The 15,762-nt window shown below is 42.8% G+C and overlaps 1 protein-coding gene across 3 annotated transcripts in view; it reads right to left on the minus strand.

The window, feature by feature from the left end:
• COL14A1 (collagen type XIV alpha 1 chain) overlaps positions 1-1,333 on the minus strand; it is a 202,419-nt gene extending 201,086 nt beyond the window's left edge. For 2 of the 3 annotated variants that reach the window (XM_012753817.2, XM_012753816.2), the window contains exon 1: positions 1,065-1,333. The gene's annotated coding sequence lies outside the window, so the exon portion shown is untranslated. The remainder of the gene's footprint in view (positions 1-1,064) is intronic. The other variant, XM_012753819.3, reaches the window with a different exon arrangement.
• Positions 1,334-15,762: the final 14,429 nt, after the last annotated feature.

Consider the following 15,762-nt stretch of genomic DNA (forward strand, 5'->3'; position numbering starts at 1 on the left):
AACCCCGCCCAGACCTAAGCAGACTAACCCGGAGCTCAGGAGCCACAGGGCAAGCTTTCCACAGAGGACCCAAGGTCGGAGCACTTGGGGTCCTGGGCTTGCAGGCGGCCTCCAGGCTCTGCCCTGGGACTGGAGACCACCTACAGGCCCCACGCTGCAACCTCTTTGCGGGGGCCCTAACCCTGTCTCGCCTGTGCGCACTGCGCGCCAAAGCCCAGCTCCCTCATACTTTTCCGCCCAGTCATGAGAACTAGAAGGCTTGAAACAGCGAGGAGGGGCCAGAGGGATCAAAGCGGGCAAGTAAGGGGTGGAAAAGTTAGGGCGGAGAGCATCCTCCAACAGTGCAGCCTGGTGGTGCATCTCAGAGCCGCAGTCTCCTGGTTTCAGGCACCAAAGCAAAAAAAAAAAAAAAAAAAAAAAAGCTTCCTGGTATCCTGGCGCAGAGACCTGCAGGAGCGCCCACTGCCACCATCCTCCATCAACGCGCTCTGCCTAGTTGCTCTCCTTTGCAGTTAGCACCTGGTCCTCGGCCACCCAGATGTGTGGCAGTACCAAGGGGTGGCTGGAGGACTTTTGTACCCCATGATCTTCATCGTTTGCTTTCTCAATCTACCCAAATTACAAAGTAAATAAAAACAGCGCGCTTTCTGTGCATACCCTTCAAGACAAATCCATAAACCTCTTTCTCACCAGATTATGACCTTTACTAAGCCCTTTCTATATGGAAACGCTGGCACCGCCACTGTCCCGCAGCCAAACGCAGCTTCTTGCAACCGCGTTCTCACAGCACCCAAGCACCGGGAAAAGCTCCTGGGAGCCACACGGGTATTTCCAGTGTCTCTGCACTCCCATCGCTCAGCGCCTCCCATCCTCCTGCCCAGTGAGACCTGGTGAAGAAGCATCCAGGTGCACCCGTCCCATCCCTTTCCAAAGTCCCCCCGGCCATCCTGAGCTCGCGCGTGTAGAGAAGGTCCATGGGATTGCATTGCGTCTGCAGGTGGCTCGCTCCCCCACGTACAGACTTCAAAGCCAAGCCAAAGACGAGCAGAGAAAGAGGAACTGACCTGTGCAGGGTAAGGTTCCAGCCCAGGTTAGGGACCTCTCGGCGCCTAGGGAAGACCCAAGCTCCCGCCGCGAGTTGGTTCTCCGCAGCGCACCGCCCTTGCGCGCTCCCCTCCAGTACCCTTTTTGAATTAGCCTCTTTCCCTCTCCCCCTCCTCCGCCCCCTCCCTCTCCCCCACGCTCTCGCTCTCGCTCTCCCGCTCCTCCTTCCACTCCCAGCGCCCGGAGCCGCCTCCGCCTCTCCAGCGATTCCCTCCTGCTGGGCGCCCAGAATCAGATAAGGGGAAAGGAAGGCCCGCCGGCGGCCAATTATAGAGCGGAAAGTGGCCGCGGGGGCGGAAGGTGGGGAGGTAGAAGGCAGACCTAAGTCCCTACGCTCCCCACTTTCTCTCCTCCCCCTCTCCCCATCCCTGCCCCACCAGAGTGTGGACAGGCCGGGCCCGCGCCGCCCACGCGCCCCCCGACCCCAGACCCCGCGGCCGTCCCACGTGCGCGCAGTAAACCGGGTGTAGGGCGCGGACGGCAAGCCGCTTTCTCCCCTCCACTGGGACAGAAGCTAGTGCGGAGCTCGTAAACTAGAACCCCTGGTCGCTTTGGGAGGTCTCAAGCCCTCCTGTTTTCAGGTGCTGTGTGCCCACTTCCCCATTCCCAAAGACCGACCTGGCCTTCCCAGTCACAGACCCTGCGCTCCAGGTGGAGGAAGGGACAGGACAGTACCCACTGGGAAGGTCTCTTTCGGTCCTCCCCTCCTCTCCCTTTCTCTTCTGAACAAATCTAAGAACTATAAAACGCCAAAGCAGTGATGCTCAAATTTTAATGTATAGGAGAATGATCCGGAGGTGTTGAAATTGACATTTCCGTAGGTTTTAAAAGGACGAAATGTCAGCAATTTTGTGTGGTTGGGCTACAAAACCTGCAGATTCCCCACCCGCAGAGATTCTGGTTCAATGGGGGTAACTGAGACCAAGGACTCTGCGTTTATCAAACCCCTTGATGGCTGTGGTCCAGGCAGGCCACCGTTTAAGAGGCTCTGCTCGGGTATGGAGAACAGGACGCACACCTGAGCCCCGCACTGGCTCCCTGGGGACTCGCTCGGTCCAGTGCTCTTGCCAGCTAGTCCCTTTTAAAAAGTTGCTATCTTTATCCATTTTTTGTAGCCATGCTAACGACTCTGCCCCCACCCCCTGATTCTTTACGGTCTTGCTTGTTCTGTGCTCTCTAAAATTGGGCGTGGGGAGAAGGTGCGTTAAGAGCTGAGGATTTACCAAGACCCTGTTTTTGTGAAAAAACACTTTCTCGCCTTGGAAAACCGAAAGGAGAGTATTTCACCACTGCCAGAGGCTGGTGATGGAGAGAAGAGGGAGGGCCGGTGGTACACTCTTAGAAGGTCTCAGGAATTGCTCCCACCGTACCCAGCTGAGAATCCAGAAAGAAGGACTGTGATGTTTGAAACCTGTCAAGTTGGTCCTTCGGCCATTCCAACCGGCCAAACTGCTGTTAGCCACTTCCCCTGCTTTCCTGGAATGTGTGTGATGTCTGCACCCCTGCCCATGCGCTGAATTTCCCCTGTGGTCCTGCGGTTGGGGCGGAAGGCCGGCTACAGCCCCCGCCGCCGCCCTGGGTCCCTCGGTCTGGGTCGGAGTTGGCCGCAGCTCAGCCGCAGGGCGCGGCCCGAGCAAGGCGCCGTTCTGCTTCCGCGCTTCACTGAACTCAGTTCTCTGGGGTCAGGCGGCCGGAGCAGCTTTTTAGGAGCCCGACTCAAGTACAAGGACCTCGGACGCTGCATTGCAAGAGTGAGAGCGCCACCTGGCGTCTGCGCGGGGTTTGGGCTCGAGCGGAAACTGGGAAGATTCCCATTCACCCTAGTTTTTACCCGTAGAGACTAGAATTCCTGAAATGCAGTATAGATCCCTGAAGATAACCACCACTTTGGTTAGCTCTCCTTTCCTCTGCCCCCATACAAGAGCCTATCACCCTCACATTCTGTTCCGACTTTTCACTAAAAAAATTTACTGTTATATTATTCATTTTTACCAAGATGCATAGGACTAATATAAGCTTTTCTTGTAATTCCCTTGGGGAAGGTAGTTGCATATTAGCACAAAGTTTTAGATAAAAGATGGAGGGGAATACCAATAATTTAATTCAGAAAGATGGAAATGGGAGATTTCCTGATGATTTTAAAATGTGAAAGATTTATACAAAGACCCATCTACAACAAATAGGCATAATATAATATTTGCTTGATAAATCTTATGATGATTTGTATTGATTTAGTCATCATATAAAATGTTATTTTTTGAGAATTCCAACTCATCCTTTCTCCCTTTCCTTTTGACTTCTTGAATTTCCCTTTAAATGTAGATAAACTTCAGTTAATGTTGAATCACAATGGCTGGTTTCAATCAATTTTCCATTTAGTTGCAGTTGTGTGTGAAGATCCAGCTCTTTCAAGACAGTGTTTATTCAACACTTATCTTAAGGCCAGTCCTCAGAGTCTGGTAGAGTACTGAGACATGAATCATAGAAGCAAGATCAGAAGACCCCACTAAAGTTATCCTCCTTCAATCTAGGAAAAAAAAACACATAAGAATATCTGGGCCTTTTTCAAAAACATTGAAAAATTCCAGCTTCCCACAGTAATTGATTTCAGGACACAACAACCCTTTGCCAGAGTCTCATCCTGAGTTAGTGACATGATTATAATCCTATTTCTCTCTAAAGATTACACACACACACACGAGCATACTCTCTCTCTCTCTCACACACACACATACACACGCACACGCGCACACACACACACACACACACACACAACCCTTGTTGCCCCTCTCCCTTAAGTCCCCTGAAACCTTGAAGGAAGACTTTGGTCTTAAGCCAGAATTGAAGTTCTCTGCCTCTTTCTTGCCTCACTTTGGTAAAGTTATTTTGCCTGTCTGAGCCTAACTCTTCATGTTTAGGAAGAGACTAATTAGTTATATCTTAGGGTATTGCCATGTGGATTAAGTGATAGATGTATTTGTGGACCTTATCCATAACAAATAATTAATACATGTCAGCTATATCACCCAAACTGGGTTTGTCACCCTCCTGCCCATTGCACATAGCTGTACTCTTTTCAGCAGCCCCTTCTGGAAGATTCTCCTTTCAATATTTGTCAACAGAGGTGCTATTGGCATTTGGGCCAGGACAGCATGGCTAACTCAGACTTCGTAGAACACTTATCATTCCTGGCCCCATGATCCAAATTCCAGTAGCACTCACCCCATCTCCTAGTCATTGTGATAACCAAAAATACCTCCACACCTCATGCCAGCTGGATGAGTTATTTTCAGTTCTACTCCAACCCCTCTGTAACAGCCAGCTGTGATTTTTCCCCCCAGTCCAGCATCCATTCCACCTTCATACTTAGCCAGGAGGCAGGCACCAGCTGATAATACTATACCTAACCTATGAGCAATAACCATAGCCCAAGTCTCTGCTCCCCTGTTCCCGCCTCCATGCTGACTACCCTATTCCTGCTTCTGAGACCTTCATATTTGCCCTGAACTTGCAACAGCACAGCTGGTAACAGAGGGTTGACCCCAGCACAACAGGGCGCCTTCAGGACCCTGCTCCATAGTCAAGGGCCCATTCCTCTTCCAATGGACCAATGTCCCTGCCACAGCGGCTGTTAAATACTTTGTATCTCACCCTAGAGTAGCAGAGGGCTCAATTCCTCCAGGAAATTGCCTCCATTCCACTGGAGGAATTTGCAGGGGACTGTCATTCAGAGTGCCCAGTTTTCCCCTAGCCAAGTGTGGGCATATGCTGTAAACTAAGCCAACCCAGATCCTCTCTCCTTCAGATATAAGTGGTAGGACACAAGGGTAGAAAAAACTGTTTGCTGAATTTTTATCTCAGTTCATCCTAACAATGAAGCTTGAAGGAACAATAGCTCCTTACACCCAGACACAACTCTAACAGAAATGTACAAATGCAGCAATACCAGTTGTTAAAATATTGAAATGCATTCATAGTGCTTGGGAAACAGCTGCAGCCCCACAACACAGGATGTCCTCATCACCATCCCTTTCCTGAGACCCCTACCCCAGATCTCCTTTTGGACCCCTAGATCCACTGGTGGCCTCTAGGTCCCTGCTCAAGTGAGGCTACCGGTGTCCATTCTGGTTGAGTTGTCCCCATACCATCCTGGTTGTTCAGTCTTTTGAATATCAGCCCTACCCAGAGCTCTCACACATCTAGCTCCTGTTCTTCCTGAAGCTTTCATCTCAGTCCAATGAGCAACCCCACTAATGCCAGATTTGATGTCTTTCCCTGTAAATGGAAGGAACTCAATTGAGTCAAACTTTATTTCACCAATCCTGAAGCTGGAATAAAGGACATGAGAGAGCTTCTCCAAGCCTATCCAGAGTATTAATAGCAGAATCAACCCTAGAATTCAGCTGGTTTAACTCCCAGCCCATATCTTTTTCCACTATAGTGTGCTGACCCTTTTCCAAACAATTATAACAATAGCTCCCATACTCGCACAGGGTTTTTGCTTTACAAAGTGCATTCAGGTGTATCACCCGGTTTTAATACATTAGCTCTGCAAGGCAAGACTCATTCCAGAGGTGAAAATGATTTTGTTTTCCTCTGTTCTTTATGGTGCTGGAGCCCTCCCCTCCTCCTTACAATCGCCTTTCATGTTCTTGAACCAGTGATTAAGACATTCCTCATCTTTTCGGCTCCATGGCCCAGATCAAAGTCATGACCTCAACAGTAGCCAAGTTTTTCATGTGTGACAGCACATCGTCAGCATGCTGCATAAAAGGTTCTATTCATAGCATAATAGTGCTGGGGCAGGTGTAAGTGATCATGTATACAGTCATGTACCACACAACGTTTCAGTCAACTATGAACCATGTATATAATGGTGGTTTCATAAGATTATAGTACAGTATTTTTATTGTGTCTTTTCTATTTTAGATGTGTTTAGATACACAAATACTTAATGTTGTGTTGCAATTGCCAGCAGTATTCAGTACAGTAAAATGATGGTCAGGTGTGTGGTCTAGGAAGAATTGGCTATACCCTATAGCCTAGTGGGCTGCACCATCTGGGTTTGTGTGAGTATACTCTATAATGTCCCCACAATGACAAAATTGCCCAAGGATGTATTTCTCAGAAAGTGTCCCCCCATTAAGTGATGCATGACTGTATGTGCCAAATGCCCTTCACTTCACAAATAAAGAAACTGAGGCTTAATGAGTTAAATACCCTAAGTCCCCAAAAAGTGTCAGGGGCAGATATTACTAGGTTCAATATAATCTAACAAAAAGCCAAGACTCTTTCCAATAGTAACACTGTTGTAAGAAGAAAAAGAACCTTTATCAAGAGCCTTTTGAATACCAGACAGGTTGGGAGGACTCACATGGATTATTTTTTTAATTATTATTTTTTAAAATAAGGTATACAAACAATTTTTAAAGTTAATACTGAAAACTTGTAATATAAATAATATTGACTAGCTGTCCAGAAGTAACCATTTTTGACCCTTTTAGGTTTTTTTCTGACATTTTCAAAATCTCCATACTTCTCCGTAACATGCATGTGCTGCTCAATAACATGCATGTGTCTATTAATCAAATTTACACCTTGTTTACATATTTCCTATTAAGGTAGAAGAGGATCTGCTGTCTTATGCTGCTGATCCCTCTTTTCTTTCATCTTCCTAATGTGATTAGATTACAATTGGGGCTAAATCCATATTCAGTGTTTCCATTCATATACTATGCAAATATTATTCATATAAAAGCATCAAAATGTACTATGATTATTTCCCTTTTCTACTTTCAGTTTTTCCTGCAGTTAATAATTCCGTTTTTTTTTTTTAGTTTGATTAATTTTCTGTTTGTCTTTTGCTACTTCTTCCTACTACATCCAATAACATCTGAGTACAATGTTCCATAAGGGCACTTAGGTAAAAAAGAATTTTAAACATTTTTCCTTCTTTGGGCAGTTTTCCCTTTAGACCTGCTGCCCAGCGGTCATCCTGGCTTTAGCTTTCCTACCATACCTGGAAGTTCTGCGTCTCTCTATGATTGGATTCCTTATTTCCTGGATGTCTTCCTCTTTCCCCTTGTTTTGATTGAGTATATCCTCCAGGATTTTGATCTGGTTAAAAAGGTGGTTCAGTAGTAGCAGGCGTGGTGATGGCAGTTCTAACAGCCTGTCTCTTACGTCACACTGCTTCAGTATGATCAGCTGCTGTCCTAGTCAGTTTGGGCTGCTGTATCAGAATACCATAGACTGAGTAGCTCCAACAACAGAGATTAATTTCTCACAGTTCTGGAGGTTGGGAAGGTCAAGGCACTGGCAGATTTGGTGTCTGGTGAGGGCCTGCTTATTGGTTTGCAGATGGCTGTCTTCTCATAGACTCGAATGGTGGAGAGAGATCATCGCTCCTGCATTTCTTCTTATAAGGGCACTAATCCCATTCATGAGGGCTCCACCCTTATAATCTAATCAATTCCCCAAATCCCTACCTCCTAATATACGTTACATTGGAGATTTAAGCTTCAGCATATGGATTTGGGGCAGACACGTTCAGTCTGTAGCCACTGCCCTCTACACCTGACACACAGTCATCTTTCCATATGTTTTCTGTTTCTCTGTTGTGCTGAATACCCTGTTTGCAATGTGTCACATCTTCCTAGTTCTGATTTTACTCCCTCATTTTGCATAAGGACATCCCCTGGTGGTATCCTAAGATAGGTGCATGGTGAGGGGGAGATACATTTTTCAGTCTTTTATAATATTTTACCCACACATTTTTGTATGACTTTGGGCATAGAACTCTAGTTTAGAAATCATTTTCCTTCAACATTTTGAAGGCATTGCTCCCTGTTTCTTGCTTCCAGCATTGCTGTTATGATCAAGAAGCCATTCTGACTTTTGGTTGTCTCTGAGAGAACTGTCCTCCCAACCTATTCACTCTGGAAGCTTACAGGATCCTCTTTTTGTCTCCTATGTTTTGAAATTTCAAAATGATATATGCTGACATGGGTCCAGTTTTCATCCATTGTACTAGGTACTCCATAGACCCTTTCAATCTGGAAATTCATATCTTTTGTTTCTGGAAAAATCTCCTTACTATTTCATTATTGAAATCCTCTACCGTGTTTCTCTATTCTTTATATCGGAATTTCTTTTTTTTAATAATAGACCACTGAAAGTGATGCTGTAATTTTTTTACTTTTTCTGTCCTGTTGTCTATATCTCTTTCTTTTGTTCTACCTTCTAGATCTTGTCACTATATATATATATATATATATATATATATTCTCATTCCTGCTATCATATTTTATCTTCTAAGAAATCTATTTGTGTTCTTTTAATGTTTTTCCAATAGTAAACTATTCTTTTTTTCATATGTGCAGTCTCTTTGAGGATATTAATGCTAGTTTGTTTGGTTTTTTTCCTTAACTTTTCTCTGCATGTATCCTATATTTCCCAAAATGCTTTTGTCTCTTCGTTTGTTTAGAATCCATCTTCCACATTAGGAACTTTACTTAGACTTCTGCTATTCCTTCATGGTCTGCTCATTATTGGTAACAAAGTGTCACATGGTTCAGAAAAAAAAAAAACTGTGTGTGTGTGTGCACATGTGTGTATTGAGAAAGAGAAAGAAGATGTAAAAAAAATGTTAACAGCTGATGAATTTGTATAAAGACTGTATAGGTATCCTTCATACTAATCTTTCTACCTTTCTGTAGATTTTGATTTTTCATAGTAAAAAGCTGGGATATAAAAAGACAAAGGAGTAAGCACAGAGTGGGAGATTGAAAGGGAGACTGGACATTGTGAGTGGGCAGGGATTTGGGGCCACTATAGACTGGCCTCTGAGGGCGGCCCTGTTTGAGGAGCCCTTAGGATCCGTGTCTTCAATCTTTCCTCTTGGCCTGACAGATCCCCCAAGGCATGCCCTTCCAGTGCCATGTCCTAAGGGTAAAGTCCAGCTGCCAGAGTTCTGTCTGCCGGACGAGAAGGTTGGGGGGATGTGGCAATCGGCACCCCATACCCACATGGCTGCTTAATCCCTCTGCTTTCAGTACCACCCCTGAACTCCACCTGCACAGGTTCATTCTCAGGCTCAAGACCCCATATTTTACCACTTCAAATAAACTCCAGCATTCTACCAGGATATAAGAGTATAACATTGAGGAGAGGAACTAGTCACTTACCTTCTCGATCAACTTCTTCAATTTTTATTTTAGCACCAAAACTTTTTATCCCAGAGCTATGAACTGAATATTTGTGTCCTCCCCAAAATTCACAGGTTTAATCCCTAACCCTCAGTGTGATGGTATTTGGAAGTGGTGCCTTTGGGAAGTAATTAGGTGCAAATGAAGTCGTGAAGGTGGAGCACCCATGATGAAATTAGTGCCCTTATAGGAAGAGAAGGAGACCAGATAAGAAGCATCTTGCATGACCTATGAGGTGGTACTCTTATATTCTCCCCTTTCAGAAGAGGGAACTGAAGTAAGGGTAGCAGATTACTATATAGTCGGTAAGTAGATGAGATAGAATTCAAACCTAGGTCTCTGCATCACCAAAGCCAACATCCTTAACACTGTGCTAAGTCATTCACACCACCCTTTTAATCAACTTAATTTCATGTTGCCTATTCTTTCCTATCTTTTGAGGAGAATTAATTGAAAATTAATTAATAAATTAATAATCAACAATTATTCAGAATTAATAAAATTCTGAAGAAGCCATAATAATGACATCCCCAAAGAACCCAGTAAAAACAATTGACAAGAATGAAGCACTATTGCCTGTTACCTATCATCTACTGGACAAGCCAGGCTGCTGAAGGGAAAGAAGGAGCTGTTACAGGTGTTGTCCTTTGAGCCTAAAGCTATACCTGCAGATTATTCCCTGCTATTCTTGCTGCCGCTCCCATATATAGCATAGTCCATGGATCCACCAAGGCTAGACTCGGGCCTCTGGTGAGCCTTCCTCTGAGAGCCCACACCTCAAAAGAAAATTCCAGATAATATATAACCACCAAGATATATCCACCAAGACTAAACAAATAATATAAAATATTATAACAGGAACAAGGCCGGCGCGGTGGCTCACGCCTGTAATCCTAGCATCTGGGAGGCCGAGGCGGGAAGATTGCTTGAGCTCAGGAGTTCCAGACCAGCCTGAGCAAGAGTGAGACCCCGTCTCTACTATAAATAGAAAGAAATTAGCTAAACAACTCAAAATAGAAAAAAAATTAGCTGGGCATGGTGGCACATGCCTATAGTCCCAGCTACTTGGGAGGCTGAGGCAGGAGGATCGCTTGAGCCCAGGAGTTTGAGGTTGCTGTTTAAGGTTGCCAAGGCTGATGCCATGGCACTCTAACCCGGGAAACACAGTGAGACTCTGTCTCAAAAAAAAAAAAAAAAAAAAATTGGCTGGGCGCAGTGGCTCATGCCTGTAATCCTAGCACTCTGGGAGGCCAAGGCAGGCGGATTACTCAAGGTCAGGAGTTCGAAACCAGCCTGAGCAAGAGTGAGACCCCGTCTCTACCATAAATAGAAATAAATTAATTGGCCAACTAATATATATAGAAAAAAATTAACCAGGCATGGTGGCTCATGCCTGTAGTCCCAGCTATTTGGGAGGCTGAGGCAGCAGGATTGCTTGAGCCCAGGAGTTTGAGGTTGCTGTGAGCTAGGCTGATGCCATGGCACTCACTCTAGCCTGGGCAACAAAGCGAGACTCTGTCTCAAAAAAAAAAAAAAAAAAAACAGGAACAAAACTTTAAACCACAGGAAAGACATTCTCCGGAGACATTTCAAGAATCAGCCTTGGGAGTATTGAGGAGGGCCTGAAGGTCATCTTCACTGATGATATTTTAGAATTTCCACAGAAATGAGGAGGATACAGAGGTAGAAGGGAAGGGAGAGGTGGAGAGGAAAGCTGCTCTTTTAGTTGAAGTTGGTGGGGTGACTCTGAGGAGAGGGCACTTGAACAGGGAACCAGCCATGGAACGAACTAACTGGAGGATGGGCAGAGAGAACCACAAATGCAAAGTCTCTGAGGGTGGAGGAACAGCAAGGAGGCCCGTGAGGCGAGGGAGGAGTGAGCTAGAGGGGTGCAGTCGAGGGATGAGGTCAGAGTGGTAACAGGGTCCAGATGTTGTACATATTGCAGCTGGGGCCAGACATCATAGATCAAGACTTTGCATTTTGTTCTGTGCGAGAAAGAAGCTCTGAGGAAAACAATGACACGGTCAGATTTAACTATCAGGAGAAACTCTCAGACATCCAGATCTAATGTCCTCATGGGCTTCTCTTGTGGAAGTCTTGATTCTGAACGCGATAATAGTAATTTTTATGAATTAACCATTTTGCTTTCAGATCCTCACCAAAAACCTGTGGGTATAAGGAAGACCGTGGAGCATCTTCCAATCAGAAAAAGAAATGGAGGCATAAAGAAATGAAATAAGAACAGGAACTCTTGTGATCATGTAGCAGATTCCCAGGCAGCACCCCCTCGCCATTGGCGTCAACTTGCCGTGTAAGTGGCTTGATTTCTCAAGCACCACAAAACGCTTCCATTTAGAAAACCAGAGGAGGATCTAGGACCATAAAGGGTTAGATATATTCCTTGCCTAGAGCTGTACGGGAGAGGTGCTGACGAATCCTTAGCTTATTCCGAATCTCCTGCGAAGTGAACTTGCCAAGTCTGATCTGTCAGCACGTACGATAATAAAGTAATTTGTGATGGTCTGTGATGATAGAATTGAACAAGATTTGAAAATTTTTTCTTACCTCACAGAACAAAAATCCATTTTCAACAAAGAGGTTGAACCAATGATCAAAATCAATGTATCCATCTGATATTTGTAATGAGTGCATGTGGCATTGTTGATTTACTACCTGGGAGCAATTACTATTCATTTGTAACAACACTGTAAGAACTTTTAGTCATTTTACTGAGTACCTAAAGCCAACCACATCTTAGAGAAGTAAATAATTCTGTTTGTGAGAGTGTGGAATTCTGATAAACCTGAATCATCTTTTGGAAAAAACGTTCTCTTTAAAAATAATAAATATAGTTTACATGTTTGTACAATTGAACTTCACAATCAAAATGACTGTTGGTCATCCCCAAGTCTGTGGGGCTACCTTAAAGAAAGGAATCGAATTGGATGACCTTATCAGTCTTCCCCCCTCCTCATTTTTTTGTAATTTTATGATGTATGCAAGTGGAATTTTCCTGGAATCTCAAGTGGATTCTTTTTGTTTTTCCAAACTTTTTCACTAGACAATAGCAGCTGCTTCTACACACAGTTGATCTTATTGGAGTGGCATTTTCTTGCACATTTTTCCAGAAAAGGGGCTGTTTTTTTGTCTTCAGAGCTCGTGATCTCCTGGTATCCACACTAAAATTTGTATATATACTTCGCTGATCAATCCTAGAGTGATTCATTAACAAGATCGATTCTAAAAGAGTTGAAAGTTGTGAGACTCTTCATCTGGAGTTAGTTAAGTTTCCTATAATGAGGTAGTGGAAAAAAAAAAATAAGAGCTAATTCCAGCCAGGGGACACTCATACAAAATAATAGAATCATCTGCTGGAAAGTATGTGGGAAATCATCTCCTCTATTTTCTGCTTCCAGGCAAGGCACCATTTCAATTCCTCAAACTACTCGAACTTTTAGAAGGCTCCAGTGATAAAGAACCACATCCTCTACTCCCTTTCCATGGCAGCCTCATTACTGGGGAAAGCCTTTCATTTCTAGAAATCAAATAGCTTTACAGAAGCAGGGAAGCCTCCACCCAATTGATTTTTCCCAGAGACTATATATATATATATATATATATATATATATATATATATATCCTTTTATATGTACAAAAGTTTAATGATTATGATATAATCTCTGGCAAAGCTGTAGGGTAACAACACTCTTATACGTTGCTGATGATGGGTGTACAAAATGATGCATAAGTGAAATTTGGCAATATATAACAAAAACTCAATACACATTTAACCTCTGACCCAGCAACTCAACTTCTAGGGATTTTCCCTGAAGTTACACTCCTGACAATATGAAGATAAATGCACACGATGGTATTTATTAAGGCATTATTCATAATCACAAGCATTGGAAACAACTCAAATACTTGTATGTAGAAAACCGATTGTAGGAATTATATTCATCTGTGCAACAGAAAACTGTGCATCTTTTTAAAAGGATAAGGAAAAACTATATGCAGTAATGTGGAATGATTTCTAGGATTTTTTTTAAAGAAAACAAGCAAAATACAAAATCCTGAATGACGATGGTGCTATTCCCTGAGAGAGGAAATGCCAAAAGAGTCTGAAATGAGAGTGGAATAAAAATTGTTGTTTTGGACTAATTAAGCTTCAAATGCCTTTTGAGTTCTTAATTTTAATACAATTTAATTTATTTATTTTTTCCTTTATGGTTTGTACTCTTTGTATCTGGCTCAAGAAGTAAAATGCACTTTCCCATATGTTATCTTCTAAAATTATCACTTTTTTGTTTCATTCTTTAATCTACCTGGAGCTAATTTTCAATATGATGTGGTGATTAAATTTTATAATTATTTCTCTAAATTTATTATTACACATGTATACAATGCTTTTTGTGTTCTGGGCACCATTTTGCATTTTATAAATAGTAACATTCAACATTCATAAATATATTATGTGATAGTTATTCTTATCCCTGTTTTACAGATGAGGGAACAGAATTTTGAGAGGTTAAGCAACTTGCCCAAGGTCACTAAGGGAGAAAGGCAGAATTTTACCCCAGACCCTGTAGCTCTGGAATCTACATGGTTCATCTCTAATGAGCAGCCAAGGGTCCCAGCCAATTGTTTCTCTATTTCCCATTGACTTGAAATGTGCCAATACCACAATTTTTTACTGTGTAAGTATCTTGTTTCCCATAAAGTTCCACCACCTAATAACTTTAGCATCCAGTGATGATTCTTGCACAAGTCAATTTTTACTACGTTTGGTTCAAAACAGAGATTTTCTTTCAGTTCTACATTCATTAGTTGGCATTCTACGGTGAGGAAAGCTTTTCCTTTGCTATCTATCTGTCTGTCTACCTCTAGACTCACGGATTTTTTTATTTTTATGCAATGAATTATAACCCATTTCTATCATAATTTATTTCGGTTCTCAAATGACTCCAGATTTGGCCTGTGGAACCACTTCAAACTGGCTCTGTGTCCTTCTGACATGACCTCATCAATATGTGAGCAATTTCTTCACTTTCTGGAACAAGATGTTCCAAGCTTATCCTGTAATTTTCCTTTTCTTAGGCCTGGAATCAGCTATTTCCCTAAATTTTCTCTTTTCACTGAAGAAAATTATATAGAAACTAAGCTCTGGGCACCTGAGATGTCTTTGCTTCTAGACTTTTCTAGTTCACTACTATAGGGCTTTTCCTATTCCATATTTCTGTCTCCCTTCTCCGTGGTGAGAAACATAACTCCCCAAAACATCAATATATTTCCTACTTGCTTGATCATGTAATACACACAAGATAGTTTTAGAATTGCCACATCCTTACTGCTACCAGTAGCAAACTCACTGAGCAGAATTTAAGACTTCTTAGCAGTTCTTTTATCTTCATACTAGTGACATTTAATCAAAGAACTGGAGTAGAAAGGTTATTTGGAGTATTGTCATTTTCCCTCTGGGTATGGATATTCATTGGAAATATGGTAAAGTTTGTTTCTGTTCATATTAAATTTCAGATTTTATACCCATTGTTGTTGATTTAATCTTGCATTTTAACTATGTAAAATGTTAAGTAGTTTATCACAGTCAAAACAATAATAAAAAGTATATTCAAGAAGTCACACCCTCCCCTATTACTTTTTCTAATTCACTTCTGTGGGTAAGCAATTTCTTAGTTTCTAGTTATCTTTCCTGTGTTTTGTTTGTTGGGAATTTTTTAATGCAAAAAATAAAATAAGTCACCCCCCCATTATTCCTCCTTCGCATTTATACAAAAGGTAGCATTATTGTATATATGGGAATCATTCTTGATGCCTCAGACTCTCTTGAATTCCGTAGTCCTACTAATCACCAAGACCTTCCAACGTCCCCACTCTTGCTACTCTACCAATCTGTTTTCTATATTGAAGTTAAAGTGCTCTTTTCAAAATATCAATCCCAACAGGTTACCTTTCACTTATTATCCTTCAATGGCTTCTCATTGCTGTTAGGATAAAGTCAGACATTCCTGACATGGCCTAAAAGTTCTGGCATTGCAGACTCACACTCATCTTCCCAAACTCACTAGCTCCCCTCACTCAATGCTCTCCTACATTGCCCCTGTGACAGTCTTCAAGTTTTTTGAGCTCCCTTGACTTCCTCCTACTACAGGCTCTTATTCTCCTTGTCTGAAGTATTCTTTCCTTTACCCTTCATCTAGTGAGCTCCTACTTATTCCTTAGATCTCAGACTTGTATCCCTTTCTCAGGAAACCCTTTCTGGCTCTCTAGAACCAGGCCAGACCCTCCATGTGGAGGTACTCTTATCAGCTCTTCTGTAGAACCTATCCCTGTTGCAATTTTACATTAATGTAGGTCTTCCCTTGCTAGACTTTAATCTCCATGAGGTTAGGAATAGTTCAATCACTGTTAGCATCTTACCATCCTCCTG

Source organism: Microcebus murinus, chromosome 7 (genome assembly GCF_040939455.1).
Source record: "Microcebus murinus isolate Inina chromosome 7, M.murinus_Inina_mat1.0, whole genome shotgun sequence".
Classification (NCBI taxonomy): domain Eukaryota; kingdom Metazoa; phylum Chordata; class Mammalia; order Primates; family Cheirogaleidae; genus Microcebus; species Microcebus murinus.